Source organism: Heteronotia binoei, chromosome 3 (assembly GCF_032191835.1).
Source record: "Heteronotia binoei isolate CCM8104 ecotype False Entrance Well chromosome 3, APGP_CSIRO_Hbin_v1, whole genome shotgun sequence".
Taxonomy (NCBI): domain Eukaryota; kingdom Metazoa; phylum Chordata; class Lepidosauria; order Squamata; family Gekkonidae; genus Heteronotia; species Heteronotia binoei.
In genome coordinates, this window is record NC_083225.1 from 99,841,425 (window position 1) to 99,857,485 (window position 16,061).

Here is a 16,061-nt window from a genome sequence, read left to right on the forward strand (position 1 = left end):
AAAATGTTTCTTATCAGATTGAGGAACCATTAGAAATGTTTGTCGTGCCCTCTTTTTTATTTACTGAAAGGAGGGTGAAAGAAGGCCTCACTCTTTTTCTCCTGTGTTATATGCTGGGTTTTTGGTATGAGAATTTGAACTAGCAATGGTGTATGTCTATATCTGACAAATATGAAGTAATATTTCCTGCATGCCTGTAAGTTAGAGGGGAAAGGAAATGAAAATAAGAGGGGGGGGTTGTACTTGGTCTACCTAAATCACATAAAGATGCATGGACCATTACAGTGCAATCCTAAAGAGAGTTAGTTGTCTAAATCCAACAGATCCAGTGTGTTTAGTTCAGTCTAAATCCAACAAAATCAATGTGTTTAGACTGATTCTGCATGGGATTGAACTGCCTATGCAGTTGTGACATTGTTTTTAAACAGCTGAAGGAAGGCCCTAAATTCTCAATTAGTGATGTAACCCCCAAATAGGGGAATGGGTGGAATACAAATAAACTAATAATAATAACAACAACAGCAACGACGACAACAACAATAATGCTCATGTGGTAGCTAATTACAAAAAACAAAATGTCACAATTAAAAAAAAAGTTAGTTTAAAAGCAACAAAACAGGAACAATTCTATTTAATTACGTTGGCTATGTTTGTGGGTTATTTTGTTTTAAAAATAAAAACAAAGAGGAAAGGATATCTTTTTTACTTATAACCTCATACAGGTGCATTTATTTGTTCTCTTTAATACACTTATCTTTTATAGAGATTCCTTTCTTTTTAAAAGGCTTCCTCACATCTTTTAGCTCAAGGGACACCCTTTGTTTTAATAGTTAAGGTGGTAACAAGTCTGATTTACTTGCACTGCTGGATGAATACCACCTGTTCCAGAGCTGTGTATGAACTGGTCCTTAAGAGGCCAGTCAATAGGTTGATAAAAGTTGAATATACTATTAGCCAAGTGTGGGCCCCATCTGAGGATAGCTAAAACCATGGATCATAAGAACATAAGAACATAAGAGAAGCCATGTTGGATCAGGCCAACGGCCCATCCAGTCCAACACTCTGTGTCACACAGTGGCAAAATTTTTTATATATATACACACACGGTGGCTAATAGCCACTGATGGACCTGTGCTCCATATTTTTATCTAAACCCCTCTTGAAGGTGGCTATACTTGTGGCCGCCACCACCTCCTGTGGCAGTGAATTCCACATGTTAATCACCCTTTGGGTGAAGAAGTACTTCCTTTTATCCATTTTAACCTGTCTGCTCAGCAATTTCATCGAATGCCCACGAGTTCTTGTATTGTGAGAAAGGGAGAAAAGTACTTCTTTTTCTACTTTCTCTATCCCATGCATTATCTTGTAAACCTCTATCATGTCACCCCGCAGTTGACGTTTCTCCAAGCTAAAGAGCCCTAAGCGTTTCAACCTTTCTTCATAGGGAAAGTGCTCCAGCCCTTTAATCATTCTAGTTGCCCTTTTCTGGACTTTCTCCAATGCTATAATATCCTTTTTGAGGTGCGGCGACCAGAACTGCACACAGTACTCCAAATAAGACCGCACCATCGATTTATACAGGGGCATTATGATACTGGCTGATTTGTTTTCAATTCCCTTCCTAATAATTCCCAGCAGGGCCACATGGAGGCTAAACAGATTTTTCAGCAAATTTGGGGCACTCCCCAGGTTTGCAGAAAAACCTGAAATGTTTAACCACCCCCCCCAAATTTACAAAAATTAAAAGACAACACACTTTGCTTCTGCAATGGCAGATGACGGGAGATGCCCCACGCCTGCCCACAACAGCAGCATATGTCAGCAGCCATTCAGCCCCCGCCTCCAAGACATCAGTGGATGCCAGAAGCTGCTCAGGGCTCAGTTATGCAGGAACATGTTGAGAGCAATTCAGGGCTCAGCCATGGCAGACACTGAGAGCTGCTTGGGGCTTGGCAGTGGCATTAGCACACTTTGGAAGCAACTTGGGGCTTGGCCACAGTGGACACTGGGAGCCAATCAGGGCTTATCCATTGTGGCAGTAGACACTAGGAGATGTTTGGGGCTCAGAGTGGCTCAGAGTGGCTCCCAGATACGGCCATGGAGGCAGCTGGGGTCCAAGGTGAGCAGTTGGGCTTGGACATGCCATCTCATCAAGGGGGATGGACATGGGATAACCCCACTTATGAGTTTTGTGGAAACCCTTTGTCTATATACTAATAGCCAAATCAGCCAAATCATTGGATACTCACATCTGGTGACTGCAGCTGTGAGTAGGCATGTTATGGAGCAACCAGGTCCTGGAGATAGCTCTGACTCATCTGGTGAAGAACAGCTGGATCCCATGCCCATCAGCCACGAGCTAGCTGCAGTTGAGCAATCAAATGAGAAATCACAGTTAAGAGACTATGAAGTGCATGTTTCATCCCCCCCACCTGGAGCTGACAGTTCAGGGTCAGCCAGCTGCCCTGTCTCTTCCAGGATCTTTAGGTCCACAAGAGCAACAGATGTGAAGCAGCTGTCACAGGTGTGATGTAGGGCTCAAAGTGTATAAAAATATGAGGGAGAAGCCCTTCAGCATGGCTTAAACATGTTACACTGATCTTCTGCTGCTGTCATTGGTCTTGCTTTTTGGAAAACTGACCTTGGCCTGCTTAGACAGCTCTTGTACAATTTATGGACTCTGTTTATTAAAATCTGGCATCCTGCCTCTGATAATCAGCTTCCTTTTATCTGCTCAAGTTAACTGTGCATACACTGGCACCTGCATTAAGCAGAACAAGGCAAGACAGATAATTGGTTAAAAAATTCCTATGGGCTTGGGAATGGAGATTCAGAAGGGTGGGGTTTGATGAATGGAGGGACCTCAGAAGAGTATAATGCAATCAAGTCCACTTTCCAAAGCAGCCATTTCTTCCAGAGTTATTAGGGTTGCCAGTCTCCAGGTGAGGCTAGTCTATCGTGGATGCTTTTTGCTTTTTACCTGCTTTTTACCTGCTTCTCTTTGTTTGTTGTAGTCTCCAGGTGAGGGCTGGAGATCAGAATTACAACTGCTCTCCAGATGACAGAGATCTGTTCCCCTGGGGAAAAAATGGCTGTTTTGGAGAGCAGACTCTAATGACATTATACCTGGCTGAGGTCACTTTCCTCCTCAGACCTTGTCCTTTTATAACTCCACCTGCAAATCTCCAGGAATTTCCCAACTTGAAGCTCACAACCCTAAGGGGAACTGATCTCTATAGCTGGGATATCTGTTGTGATTCCAGGAAATCTCCATGCCCTACCTGGAAGCTGGCAACCCCCCCCCCCCAAAAAAAAGAGAGAGACTCTGGGGGCTTTCTGGAAAGTGAAAGAAGAAATAGTGGGGGAGGGGAGAATTCAAGGCCTTTCAGAATTTGATGCTTGGGGGTCCCCCCCCAAAAAAAATGTTACCCAAAATGGATAATGCTGTTTAATATGTGCCAACCACCACTCATCCTCATGTGCAATGTTCCATGAAACTGCTTCCCAAATGCTGCTGAGAGCAGACACAATATATAGAGTGACCCTTAATTTGGAGGTAGTTGACCCAAACCGATGCTGTGGTTGAAATGGCCTGGCTGGATTGCAGTTAATTGGGTTATTTAAAAATTTAAATACAGTACTAGGCAGGCGCACGCACACACACACACAAATGCTAAATAGATCTGGGAGAGGTTGCTCACCAACCTTAAAAGAAGTAGACAATCTCACTGTGTAGTTTTCAAATCATATATAACCTATTTCTCATTTGCCATTTTTGTCCTTTTATTGTTCCTGCATTTACATCCATGTAGAATTTAAAATATATCACTCATTGCATAACTGATTTCTCTAAAAATCTACAGTATCTTTGCCCAGATGAGAAAAATAGTATCTAGGGAGCTTTTGCAGATGTCAACAGAGCTGAATGAAGCAATCCTGGTAGGCAGCTCTGGAAACAGTAACAAAGTGAGTATCTGCACATAACTTGGTAATAATATCATCACTGTCTAGACAACTAAACAATTACTATCCAGACATACCAAATCCTTCTTAGGTTCTTAAATCTCCAAAGATTTTTTTTTAATCTATGGGGAAGAAAACCACAATTCATCCTTCATAAGCATTTCTAAGATTAATTTTGCTTCAAATTTACTTTCCTATAAATGGCTTTTGGGAGCTGCTGCTGTGTGCGTGTCCTCAAGACTGCAACTGATGGAGAATTTCCTGTTCAAGCATCTGTTTTCTTGCGACTGTGTACAAAGGTTGCTAGGCAAAAGTGTTTTCAATGGCAGTTATTGCGAACTTCCCCTTCTTCTTTAGTTAGTTTTCACACGCTTTAGAACTATTGACATTACAGTTATAGGTGAAAAGATTTAGAGTTGCTTAGACCCTGTCTGCTTTCTCCAGGGCAAAATAAAATATTTCTTGGCCCAGTACAAAGGTATAACTATGGTGTCCTACCCCACAAGCCCATTCCATATATTCTTTCTCAGGAGTTATTAATCAAATTTGTTTCATTTTCATATTGGGCCCTGGTACTGGGTTCCAGAAAGTGTACTCACCTCTCTAATTTGCTGAGATCCTGGCTTCTTCCAATATCTGGCTACGTCATGCAGTCTCCTCCTAATCTTGTCTCACTACTTTCTCTGCCAGGAATAGGACTCATATTTCTTTCTACAAAGATCTGTGTATCTCCCTATTTCCTTCCTTTCTATACCCTAAGACTGCAGAACGCCCCCCCCCCCCCCACATTCTGAGGCATGGTTGTAACTCTTTAAATGCTCTAATTATTCAAAGCTGTAGGGTTAGACTTGCTATTACATTTGTGTTACTTAATTAACTCTAATAAGAGAAAACTTGTTTCTACAAGATTAAAATCAGGCATTTGCTTTTCCCATACAGATTTTCAGATAAGCTTCTACTTTAAGAAGATATGTGGCCAGATTTTTCCACATTCACCTTATAAGGATTCATATATTTTCATTTACTATGGATTTGCTTCAGCAAACAGTTAGATTCAATGTCTATCCAAGTTAAAATTTTACTATTTAAATTTTAATGTGATTATTGATAACATTTTAAAATCAAATTAAGGATCCTTGAAGTAATCCTCTGAACTTCCAAATTAGTATTTTGCAAACTAAATGTCATGCAAAATTTGATATACCTCTCTGTACAATTCAATATGTTAATAATGTTGGTAACTGAAATTACACCATCAAAATGGAACACTAGAAACGCACACATACCCAGATCTACTTTTATTGTGTTACTACTTCATTTCACTATTGTCTAGTAAAAGGAAAGAGTAAAAATGTACTCCTAATTCTCAGAAAGCATGAATCTAGAGGAGTCATTGCCACCTTCATCTTCTTAAAGCTCCTAATGACATGATGGGAGCTATACAACTTTAAAAACAAGAAACAGTCAAAACAGGTCTCTGCCAATGGGCTGGTATTCAACAATCTTGTCCGTGTGCTTACTTGTCTGTTCCTGTCACTATGGTTCTACTTCTGGCTATTCTGGGGTGTGGCAATTGTAGAGCAATGAGCCAGTTAGTACACAAGTTATCATTGTCTGAGATGTAAATTATACCCTTCTCAAGTTAAACAACAGTGGTGAGAGACAGCATGTGTGATGATAACAGATTATGTCAGCAAGGTCTTCATCTCAGGGAGTGACAGAGATGAAGTTTAAAAGCTGTTTAAACTTTTCATTGCCTAAATGTAGGAGAGCCAAAACAAGCTCAAAGAATTTACCACTACTGTGTCACCTGTAGGCTTAACTGTACTGAAAGACAGAGAGGAACATTTTAACCATTGGTGTTGGCAGAAACAGGCCTTTTCATTGCCATTTTAGTTTATGTTTAGCTAATATTGATGTTATGCAATGGGAAGTGGCTACTTGCTTATTTCAGTTTGGGGTCATCTTAATTGAAAACCCTGGGTAATATGTTTTGCTCCTCGTTACAGCACATAGGGTTTTTTAAAACATGGATTGAAGGTCTGTATTATCATTTTCATATATGTGTTTTGCTTACATCAAGTTTTAAAAAATAAAGGTAGCATGAAACTTGAAATGGCTTGGCTCTTGGATAAATGTGGTATGCTTGCCAGTATATGGCTGGGCAAAAAGATTAAGCATCTAAAAAGAAATGGTGCAAAAAGTTTAAAATATTACAATAATGCTAACTATTTGGCATAGATAAGTTACTTTATTGCAACATGCAGACATTGCAAGAACTTTAATGTTCATTTGAGTTATAATCAGATTTGTCAAAAGTATTTCAGATTTTGGATTGGAGGTGGAAATGATAAAAGCCATATTTGGCTGGAATTCCATTTCCCCAGGTTTTGACCAATATATTTCAAACTGAATCACCTTTGGTCACTCACTGCCTTCATAAAGTTCTGCTGGTTCATTCTCAAAGAACATCTCTGAGGTGGAGAGAAAAAAAATTATAAAAGAGGATGTTCCTCACAATGAGATAGATTTGAAAGGTAAGATGATGTGTGAAGTAAGGAGCTTCCCCACCCCAGGTCATGACATAGATACTTTCATGCATACCTTTAAAAACTAAAGCAACCAGGATTGAACTAATCATCACCACAGAGACACATGTGTTACATGCTGTCAGGAACATTCTATTGCATTATGAAAAACATAGTGCAGAAATATGTTGCCTCCAGCAATTCACACTCACACAACCACTACCACATCATACTAGGTTGGATCCAGACTAAAGTTTCCATCAGCAGAACAGAATTTTCCTGCCTTTCCCTTCCCACTGTATCCCACTGATCTCCTCTAAATGCTTCTCCAGGGAGACTGGTGACCCTAAGAAACAACATGAAAAGGGGTTTGCTGCAGGAAGGGGAATCTGCTGAAATTAATGTTAGTCTGGATCCAACTCTCTGTCTGTTATACTGATACAGTTGGTTCAGAAAGACAGCAGGTCTCTCAGTCTACCTTCAGATGAAGTGTCAGGGGCCTATGTCTCTATGGCAGAGCTTTGCATGTAGAAGATTTGAGAACAGAAAATGAGACAAGAAGAAAAGCAGGCTTCTGCTGCTCTTTGCACTTGCCAATCTAGACTTTTGCCTGGAGCCCAGAATCACAAAGACCACCCTGCCCTAATAAACCAATGACCCTAATAAACCAACAAGCCAACCATAATAGGATCCTATTACTGTTAGGTGGATCTGTAACTGGTTGACAGATCACACCCAAAGAGTGCTTGTTAATGGTTCCTCATGCTCTTGGAGAGGAGTGACAAGTGGAGTGTCTCAAGGATCTGCCTTGGGATCTGTTTTGTTCAACATCTTTGTAAATTATTTGGATGAAGGAATAGAAGGAATGCTTATTAAATTTGCAGATGACACTAAACTGGGAGGGTAGCAAGTACGGTAGATGACAGAGTCAGGATACAGGATGATCTTGACAGGCTGGAATTTTAACAGGGATAAATCTAAAGTTCTTCATTTAGGTAGGAAAAAATCAAATGCCTCATTATAGGTTGGGGGAAACTTATCTTGGCAACAGAATGTGCAAAAAGGGGTCTTAGTGGACCATACACTGAACATGAGTCAGTAGTATGAAAGGTAGGTAAAGCACTGAGTCCCCTGTGCAAGCACTGAGTCATTACCAACCCATGGAGTGAAGTCACATTGTGACATTTTCTTGGCAGACTTTTTGTTACAAGGTGGTTTGCCATTGCCTTCCCCAGTCATCTACGCTTTACCCCCAGCAAATTGGGTATTGATTTTACCAACCTTGAAAGGATGGCAGGCTGAGTCAACCTTGAGCCAGCTACCTGAACTCAGCTTCCGCTGGGATTGAACTCAGATCAGGAGCAGAGCTTGGACTGAGGTACTGCAGCTTACCACTCTGTGACATGGGGCTCCCTAGCAGTGTGAAGCAGTAGCTTAAAAGGCAAATGCAATTTTGGGTTGTATCAACAGAAGTATAGTGTCCAAATCACACAAAGTGATGGTATTGCTTTCCTCTGCTATTGTTAGATTTCACCTAGTGTATTGTGTTCAGTTGTCTTTGAGTTTGCAAAGCAGTAGACAAGTGCACCTTTAAGACCAACTAAGTTTTATTCAGAATGTAAGCTTTTGTATGCTCTTAATGCAGTTATTGTTTCTCCTTAGATGGTTTACAAGTTTTTAAATATCTCTTGTGGACCTAGCACCAAGCAGGGAGGGGAGAGGGCAAAGCAAAGACAAACAAACTAGGTAACACAGGCATGTTGCTGGAGTTGAAATGGCTACATCTTTATTGGTTATATCTGACAGAGCCTTGGTGCAGCATAAAGCAATGAATACGGGCATCAGCCTACCTATCTGCTGGCCGACAGACACACCACACCCTAGTGTCAGAAGTGGAGGAACTTCAAACGAGGCCCAAGACTTTGTTGCAAAAGTATAGGCATTTATTGAGAACTACAGAGCTGAAGGTACAGGATAACACTGATATCGAAAGCTAGCATTGGTTACATTATATGCGGTTGTAGTGACAACAATAAAACGATCTTTCACACGGCCAGAGACAACTGTCTGTTTCTCAGGGTCTGTTATCAGTAAGGGAGGATGGAGTCCTGCTGAGAGAGCCTGACCGGCCCAGCTTCAAAGAGCCACCTGCAGATGTTGACCAGAGGCTATCTGTCACCCTTCAGTGATCACAGTTTGTTTGAAATGCACGGAATTGTTTGTTAGTTACTGAAGCAAGGTTGCATGGGTTAGTGCCTGGTTACAATATGGAGTCACATAGGCTAACAGCACATAGGAAAGTTACAAGTTCTGACACCTAGCCCACCTGCTGAAGATACCATGGGATAGCAAAGTACAGGATTTCACATGGGAACAAGCCATTATGTCGTACTCCCAGCACTTGAGAGTGAGACTGTCCCCAAAGCCCCTGAGCTGGGTATGTTCCCTATAGGCCCTCACCCCCAAGCCCTTAAGAAGATCCCTAAAAGGTGGGGGAAATAGGCATGCACGCCATGTTCCCCCTGAAAATAGATCCAGTCTAATGTTGACAATGCTCAATGCAAATGTGACAATGTAAATGGAACAAAATCAACAAACCAACGCACAACAGGAAAGCAGACAGCCTGACACAAAATCACAATAGACAAAGAGAAAAGCCGCAAGGCCAACTGCAGAAATATATCCTAGCTGAGTGGGTCAGAAGGAAGACTCCTTCCCCATTGTCCACTGTTGAAGCCACGCCAGGCCAGGCCAGCACCTGATTGGCAGGGCAGAGAAGAGAGTCTCCAAAGGTCCACACCATGGCAAAGGTCCCCAGGAAGGCTGCCCAGACTGCCACCATCACAACCCCCTCATCTATGTTCAACCTCTTGCACACTCTGTCTGGGCCCACAAGCAGGGCCTCAGGTAAGTCTGGTGCCTTTGCTTCCCTCTAATGAGAAAGGAACATTGGATTTACTTGAGGGTAAGGAGGGCACCTTTGATTGGCCCAGATTTTATGTGAGACTCTTTTGTCAATTCATTTTTGTGAGTAATATTGACTGCCAAAGCAAATAGTCAAAAATGCAAGTACAATTTGGGGCTTTATCAACAGAAGTATAGTGTCCAGATCACATGAAGTAATGGTATCACTTTAATCTGATCTGGTTAGACCTCACCTACAATATTATTTTCAGTTTTGGGCACCACAATTTAAGAAGAATATAGACAAGCTGGAACGTGTCCAGAGGAGGGCAACAAGGATGGTGAGGGGTCTGGAGACCAAGTCCTATGAGGAAAGGCTGAAGGAGCTGGGTATGCTTAGCCTGGAGAGGAGATGACTGAGAGGTGATGTGATCACCATCTTCATATAGAGGATGGTGCAGAATTGTTTCCTGTTGCTCCAGAAGGTCAGACCACAACCAATAGGCTGAAATTAAATCAAAAGAGTTAAACATTAGGAAGAACTTCCTTACAGTTAGAGTGGTTCCTCAGTGGAACAGGCTTCTTCAAGTTAGCAATTTTTCTCTTGGCCAGTTTGTAAGAGATCCTGGAGGTTTTTGCCATCTTCTGGGCATGGAGTAGGGCTCAAAGGTGGGTGAGAAAGGTATTTGTGAATTTCCTGCATTGTGCAGGGGGTTGGACTAGATGACCCCAGAGGACACTTACCAATTATGTTAGCTCTTCTGGAGAGCCAGTTTGGTGTAGTGGTTAAGTGTGCGGACTCTTATCTGGGAGAACCGGGTTTGATTCCCCACTCCTCCACTTGCACCTGCTAGCATGGCCTTGGGTCAGCCATAGCTCTGGCAGAGGTTGTCCTTGAAAGGACAGCTGTTGTGAGAGCCCTCTCCAGCCCCACCCACCTCACAGGGTGTCTGTTGTGGGGGAGGAAGGTAAAGGAGATTGTGAGCCGCTCTGAGACTCTTCGGAGTGGAGGGTGGGATATAAATCCAATATCTTCTTCTTCTTCTTCTTCTTCTTCTTCTTCTTCTTCTTCTTCTTCTTCTTCTTCTGTATTTTAACACCTGTTTAACAGCAGCCACACTATGAAAGCCATTTTGGTGTTACAGTTACAGATTCAGAGTAAAGTCTGGGAGACCCAGGATCAAATAATCAATCTGCCATGCAAGTTCACTAAGTGATGTTGGGTGGATCACTTTCTTTTAGCCTAAGCTATCTCACAGGGTTGTTTTGTGGATAAAAATGAGGAGGAGAAAATAATTAAAGCAGCTTTAGTCTCCACTGTGAAGACAGGTGGGGTATAAATGGGGCTTAAATGAAATAACTAAGTAATAATGGGAGACATATAAAATGTAGGTTGGTGAATGGCTGAGAAGAAGAGAATAAGGCAGGGATATGGGGGTTGCCAGGAGGATGCAAGGAAGAAATATTGTGGGAAGGGAAATAGAGGGGATAGTGAGGTACCACCCCACAAGTCCTTGAGGGTTCCATACCATGCAAGTGGGCCTGGCCTAGTGGTGTCATCACACAGGAACAGGGTGGTACAGGGTGGGGGGAGGAGAGCAAAAGCTTAAGATAAATAGGCAGGAAAAGGTAGATTGGGTGGGATGGAGCGAAAGAGACAGGAAATGGGAAAAGGCTATGGGGGGTTCAGGAAACGGAAAGATGGGGGGGATGAGATATTTCTTTAGGGTTGCTGCTCATACTTTATAATGTCAAAATTGAGCTGAAAAGTTATTTCTCTATGCCCACAGTTCTGTACATTTAAGTGCCACTTTGCATGTTAAATCATGGGTGCTGCTTGGTATTTTAAGATACACAAAACTATAAAATGAGAAGTACAATACACACACATGACTGCAAAAACGCTATATACTTCAGAACCATTTTTGATCTTTTGAGATATATATTTTAAAATATTTTCTTTTCTTCCAGATCCTACCTTTGTCTTTGAAACATAAAATGAGAAGGTCCCAAGGTCATGTAACTATAGTCCACATTTTGAGATTCAAGGCACATTTCATTGCATGTGTGTCAGTGTTATTCCTGGAATACTAAATTACCAATGAAATATTTTCGCATAGAGCACATTATTTCTGCTACTAATCTGATATTTTCCAAGGGGTATGGAACAGACTGGAAAACCATTGTGTTGCTTAATACACATATTTATGAACCTAGAGCATCACAATGCAGGACATTGTTTTATGCAGTAGCATACTTTCAGACTTTCCGTGCGGTTGTTTGTTTGCAGAACATTTCTGAAATCTTCAGAGGAATCAAAAGTTGCTGCCAATAAAAAAGAACCATTGTTAAATTAATCAGAAAGAAAATTAGTTTCTTATGGACTATAGAACTTAAGATAAGAGATGAGATCGATGGCAGAGTACCTGGTTCCTTATTAACCTGGCAGATGTGCCCTGAAAGGTCAAGGAGCAAGGCAGAGCCACTTCAGACAAAATTTCTAATATTCCCCCCCCCCACAAAAATGGGAAAATAATCAAATCATATAAAGGTAAACAATAATAAAGTAGCCAGGAACATAAAATGTATATAAATAAAGGTAAACAGCAAAGGTAAACAATATGATTAAAGTGTAGATAAATCTTTATTCAGGAACATACTTGGAATCAGGGGTCATTTCATAGAAAAATAGGTGATTGAGCTCATTAGCACAACTCATTTGCATGTGCCACACACCCCTGACATCACCGGAAAGTGTGTTAAATTATATCAGCTCAGCATCTACTTTAAAATGCTTCTTGAATTATAATTGTCATAAGGAAACCTTACTCCCAACATACTTTTAAAAATTACTTTCTCCTATGTGGCCACAGTGGCATGATGAAGATTTCCATTTGTCTGCTTTATATGATTTGATTATTTTCCCATTTTTTTTGGGGGGGGGGGGAAATATTAGAAATTTTGTCTGAAGTGGCTCTGCCTTGCTCCTTGACCTTTCAGGGCACATCCGCCAGGTTAATAAGGAACCAGGCACAGCAAACTTTGTTCTGGCCCATGGAAAAATGCTAAGTTCAGTAAATATTATTATCTGGTCTCTGCTCTCGAGCACGTCCCATGCCTTGATCAAACAGTTTTGCACAACTCAGCTATCCACCTCAGACTATGTCTTGTGATTATCTGATATGACTCAATAAAAGGCTGGGGAAGACCCAGCAGCCCAGCTCATGATTGCGGCCTGAAGACTGTTGAGTCGTTTTTTGCTTCATGTGGCACCTGAACAAGGAGCACAACCTACTCACTCCGTCTGGAACAGACTTAGGTGTACCTTTTTCATTCCTTTGGGAATCCCCTTCAGGGTGAGTATGGGGGCTTCGCTTTCGCAGAGACAGAAAGCACATGCCAGGGAATTGACCTATTTCCTTAGAAAGGTGGGGCAGGCTATTTCTGAATCTAAAGTTCAGGGACTGGTAAAAGAAATAGGGCAGCAATACCCTTGGTACCCGGAGGGCGGGTCCCTCAGGGTATCTGACGCAGAAAATTGGCACTGATCTTCATGCTGAACCACGAGCTCCGGTGGAAACCCTGCAATTGTGGTTCCACTGTTATCATGCTGTTGGTACCTATGGTCCCGATGCTCTTTCCCCCTCTCAACTTAGCGCTCAGCCACCTCCCTCCTATTATGATGTTCAGTTGCATCCTTCTGCTACCACTCCTCCTGTCCCTCCTGTAGATACTGGACAGAAGGAACAAAAACCTGTGGAAAGTGCCTTCCAAAAAATGGTACGACAGGAACAGGAAAAGGGTACATTAATGGGGGAAGAGTTGGCTGACTTTTTATCGGTATGCCCAGTAACATATGCACAGAATGTGGACGGGCAACAGGTTGTTAACTATACTGCATTCCCCTACTCTGTTTTGAGTGAAATTGGAAAGGCTATCAGAGATACGGGCATAGGGGGAACCTATGTACAAGGTCTTTTAGAAGGACTCTCTAATGGATACACTATGTTTCCTCAAGATTGGAAAAATATGATGAGGCTGATATTAACTCCTGGACAGCATGTAGTATGGGACAGTGAATATTGTAATTTGGCTGATGTTCAAGGGCATGGCTCCAATGGGGCTTATACTGCTGAACAACTATATGGATCCGGACAGTTCAGCACTAGTGAAGCTCAAGCTGTACTCCCTGTTGCGACCCTTGCTATTGTAACTAAATGTGCTTTACGGGCCTTTGCCAAGGTACCTACAGAAGGGTGACCAGCCCATAGTTTTGCAACTGTCCGTCAAAAGCCACAAGAACCCTATTTAGACTTTATCAACCGTCTTCAGGCAGCAATCAGAAGACAGATTGATAATCCTGACGCAGCAGGAGAATTGATGATGAAATTGGACAAGGAAAATGCTAATTTGGATTCAGAAAGTGCCCCGTAGTGCAGAGTATTAAAGCTGCAGTACTGCAGTCCTAGGCTCTGCTCACAGCCTGAGTTCGATCCTGGAGGAAGCTGGGTTCAGGTAGCTGGCTCAAGGTTGACTCAGCCTTCCATCCTTCCAAGGTCGGTCAAATGAGTACCCAGTTTGCTGGGGGGAAAGTGTAAAAGACTCACTTTACTTTGCAACAGCGCTCAGTGCAACAGGTTGAAATTGATGCTATAATAATGGCCTTTCACCTGTATTCACAAAGGCCTTTCAACTTAATAGCTGACACCTTATATGCATTTAATTTGATTCATCAACTTCCTGGTGCATGTATCACTCCCCAAATTGACCCTAAAGACTCACTTTACTTTGCAACAGCGCTCAGCACAACAGGTTGAAATTGCTGCAATAATAATGGCCTTTCAGCTGTATTCACAAAGGCCTTGAAACTTAATAGCTGACACCTTATATGCATTTAATTTGATTCATCAACTTCCTGGTGCATGTATCACTCCCCAAATTGACCCTAATTTGTTGGCTCTATTTTTTAACCTTGCAGTCTTTAATTTCTTGCCATACATTACCCTTTTTCATTGCTCACATTCGAAGCCATTCTAATCTTCCTGGTGTGATTGCTCAGGGCAATGCATATGCTGATAAGGCCTTAAAAAGTGTTACTTCTCTATTTACTGATCCCTTTCTCAGTCACAGGTATTTTCACCAGAACAGCAAAGCACTTGCCAAACAGTTCTCATTACCCTTTGATCAGGCTCAGCAAATTGCTCGCTCATGCTCACATTGTGCTTAAGAACATAAGAACATAAGAGAAGCCATGTTAGATCAGGCCAATGGCCCATCCAGTCCAACATTCTGTGTCACACAGCGGCTTCTACTAATCATACTCCTGATTATGCTGTAAACCCATGTGGTTTGCAAGCTAACAAGCTTTGGCAAATGGATGTTACCCATGTAGCTTCCTTGAACCCTGGTACTGTGTCCATGTTTGCATAGACACATACTCTGGCTATCTTTGGGCTACTGCCCACCGTGGTGAAGCCACCAAACATGTCCTGGCTCACCTTATTTCTGCCTTTGCGGTAATGGGTCGTCTGCAACTGCTGAAAATTGATAACGCCCCAGCATATAGTTCTTCTTGATTTGTTGATTTTTGTACACAATGGAACATTCAAATTCAGCATGGCATTCCGTATAATTCCACGGGTCAAGCTATTGTGGAATGCACTAATCGGACATTGAAAACCACTCTTCAAAAACAATTAAAAGGAGTGAAAATGAAGGTTCCTACCCAAATGCGGGTTCAGGAACAATTGCGTTTGGTCTTATTTACTGGCATGGTCCAGTTTCCCTTATTACCTGGGGGTGCGGGCATGCTGCTGTGTTCTTTCTTGCAGGTCCCTTGTGGGTTCCGGCATGTTGCATTCGCCTGGCTAAAGATGGCGTGGCATCAGGGTCTCCCGAATCTGATTTCCAATTTCAATCTCAGCCTCACCGGGAGATTGTGTGACGCCCACACAGCCAGACGGCTCGTGATATTACATGGGGAAGCGTCTAACTAATCAAGCTAAAAAAAATTGGAAGACGCTGGGCAAGAGCCATCACTGGAGAACTTGGTGGCTGTTGTTTTTGTGCAGCTCACAATGAACTCCATGACTGTTCTTTGTTGTTTGTGTTTATGTATTTTGTCTCCTGTCAAGGCGATTAGTTTTGGAGATCGTCTTCAGTTTAATATTTGGGAACGCTTAGCTAACATTAACAACGTTTCACATTTTTGTTTGACACAACACACTGATTTACATATGTTATTAGGGACCTGTCTAATTCCCTTTGCAAGGCTCCAGGAACTGTAGGAAATGATTCGGTTCTTGGTAAATTTTTAAATGAATCCCAGATCTCTTATGCAACTTTACCCAACTGGGGCATTCCCACCTATAAGCTTCCAGCGGATACCTTAACTCTATATACCCCATATGTGGCTAACCATAAAAATCTTACTTGTGCACAGATGGTAAATTGTTCCCACCATAAGCCATTGCATGCTTGCCTGCAAACAGGTACCCCCTTGTGGAAATGTAATACAACAATTAATGTAACCAGTAATTATGGCCATATTCCTTTACCACCTGGCCATTGGACTTTTAGTTATATTCCTGCTAATATATCCCTTTCTGTATGTTGTATGAGACTGTATGAGATGGCAGTCAAAGCTGCAAAGAAGGAATACTTTGC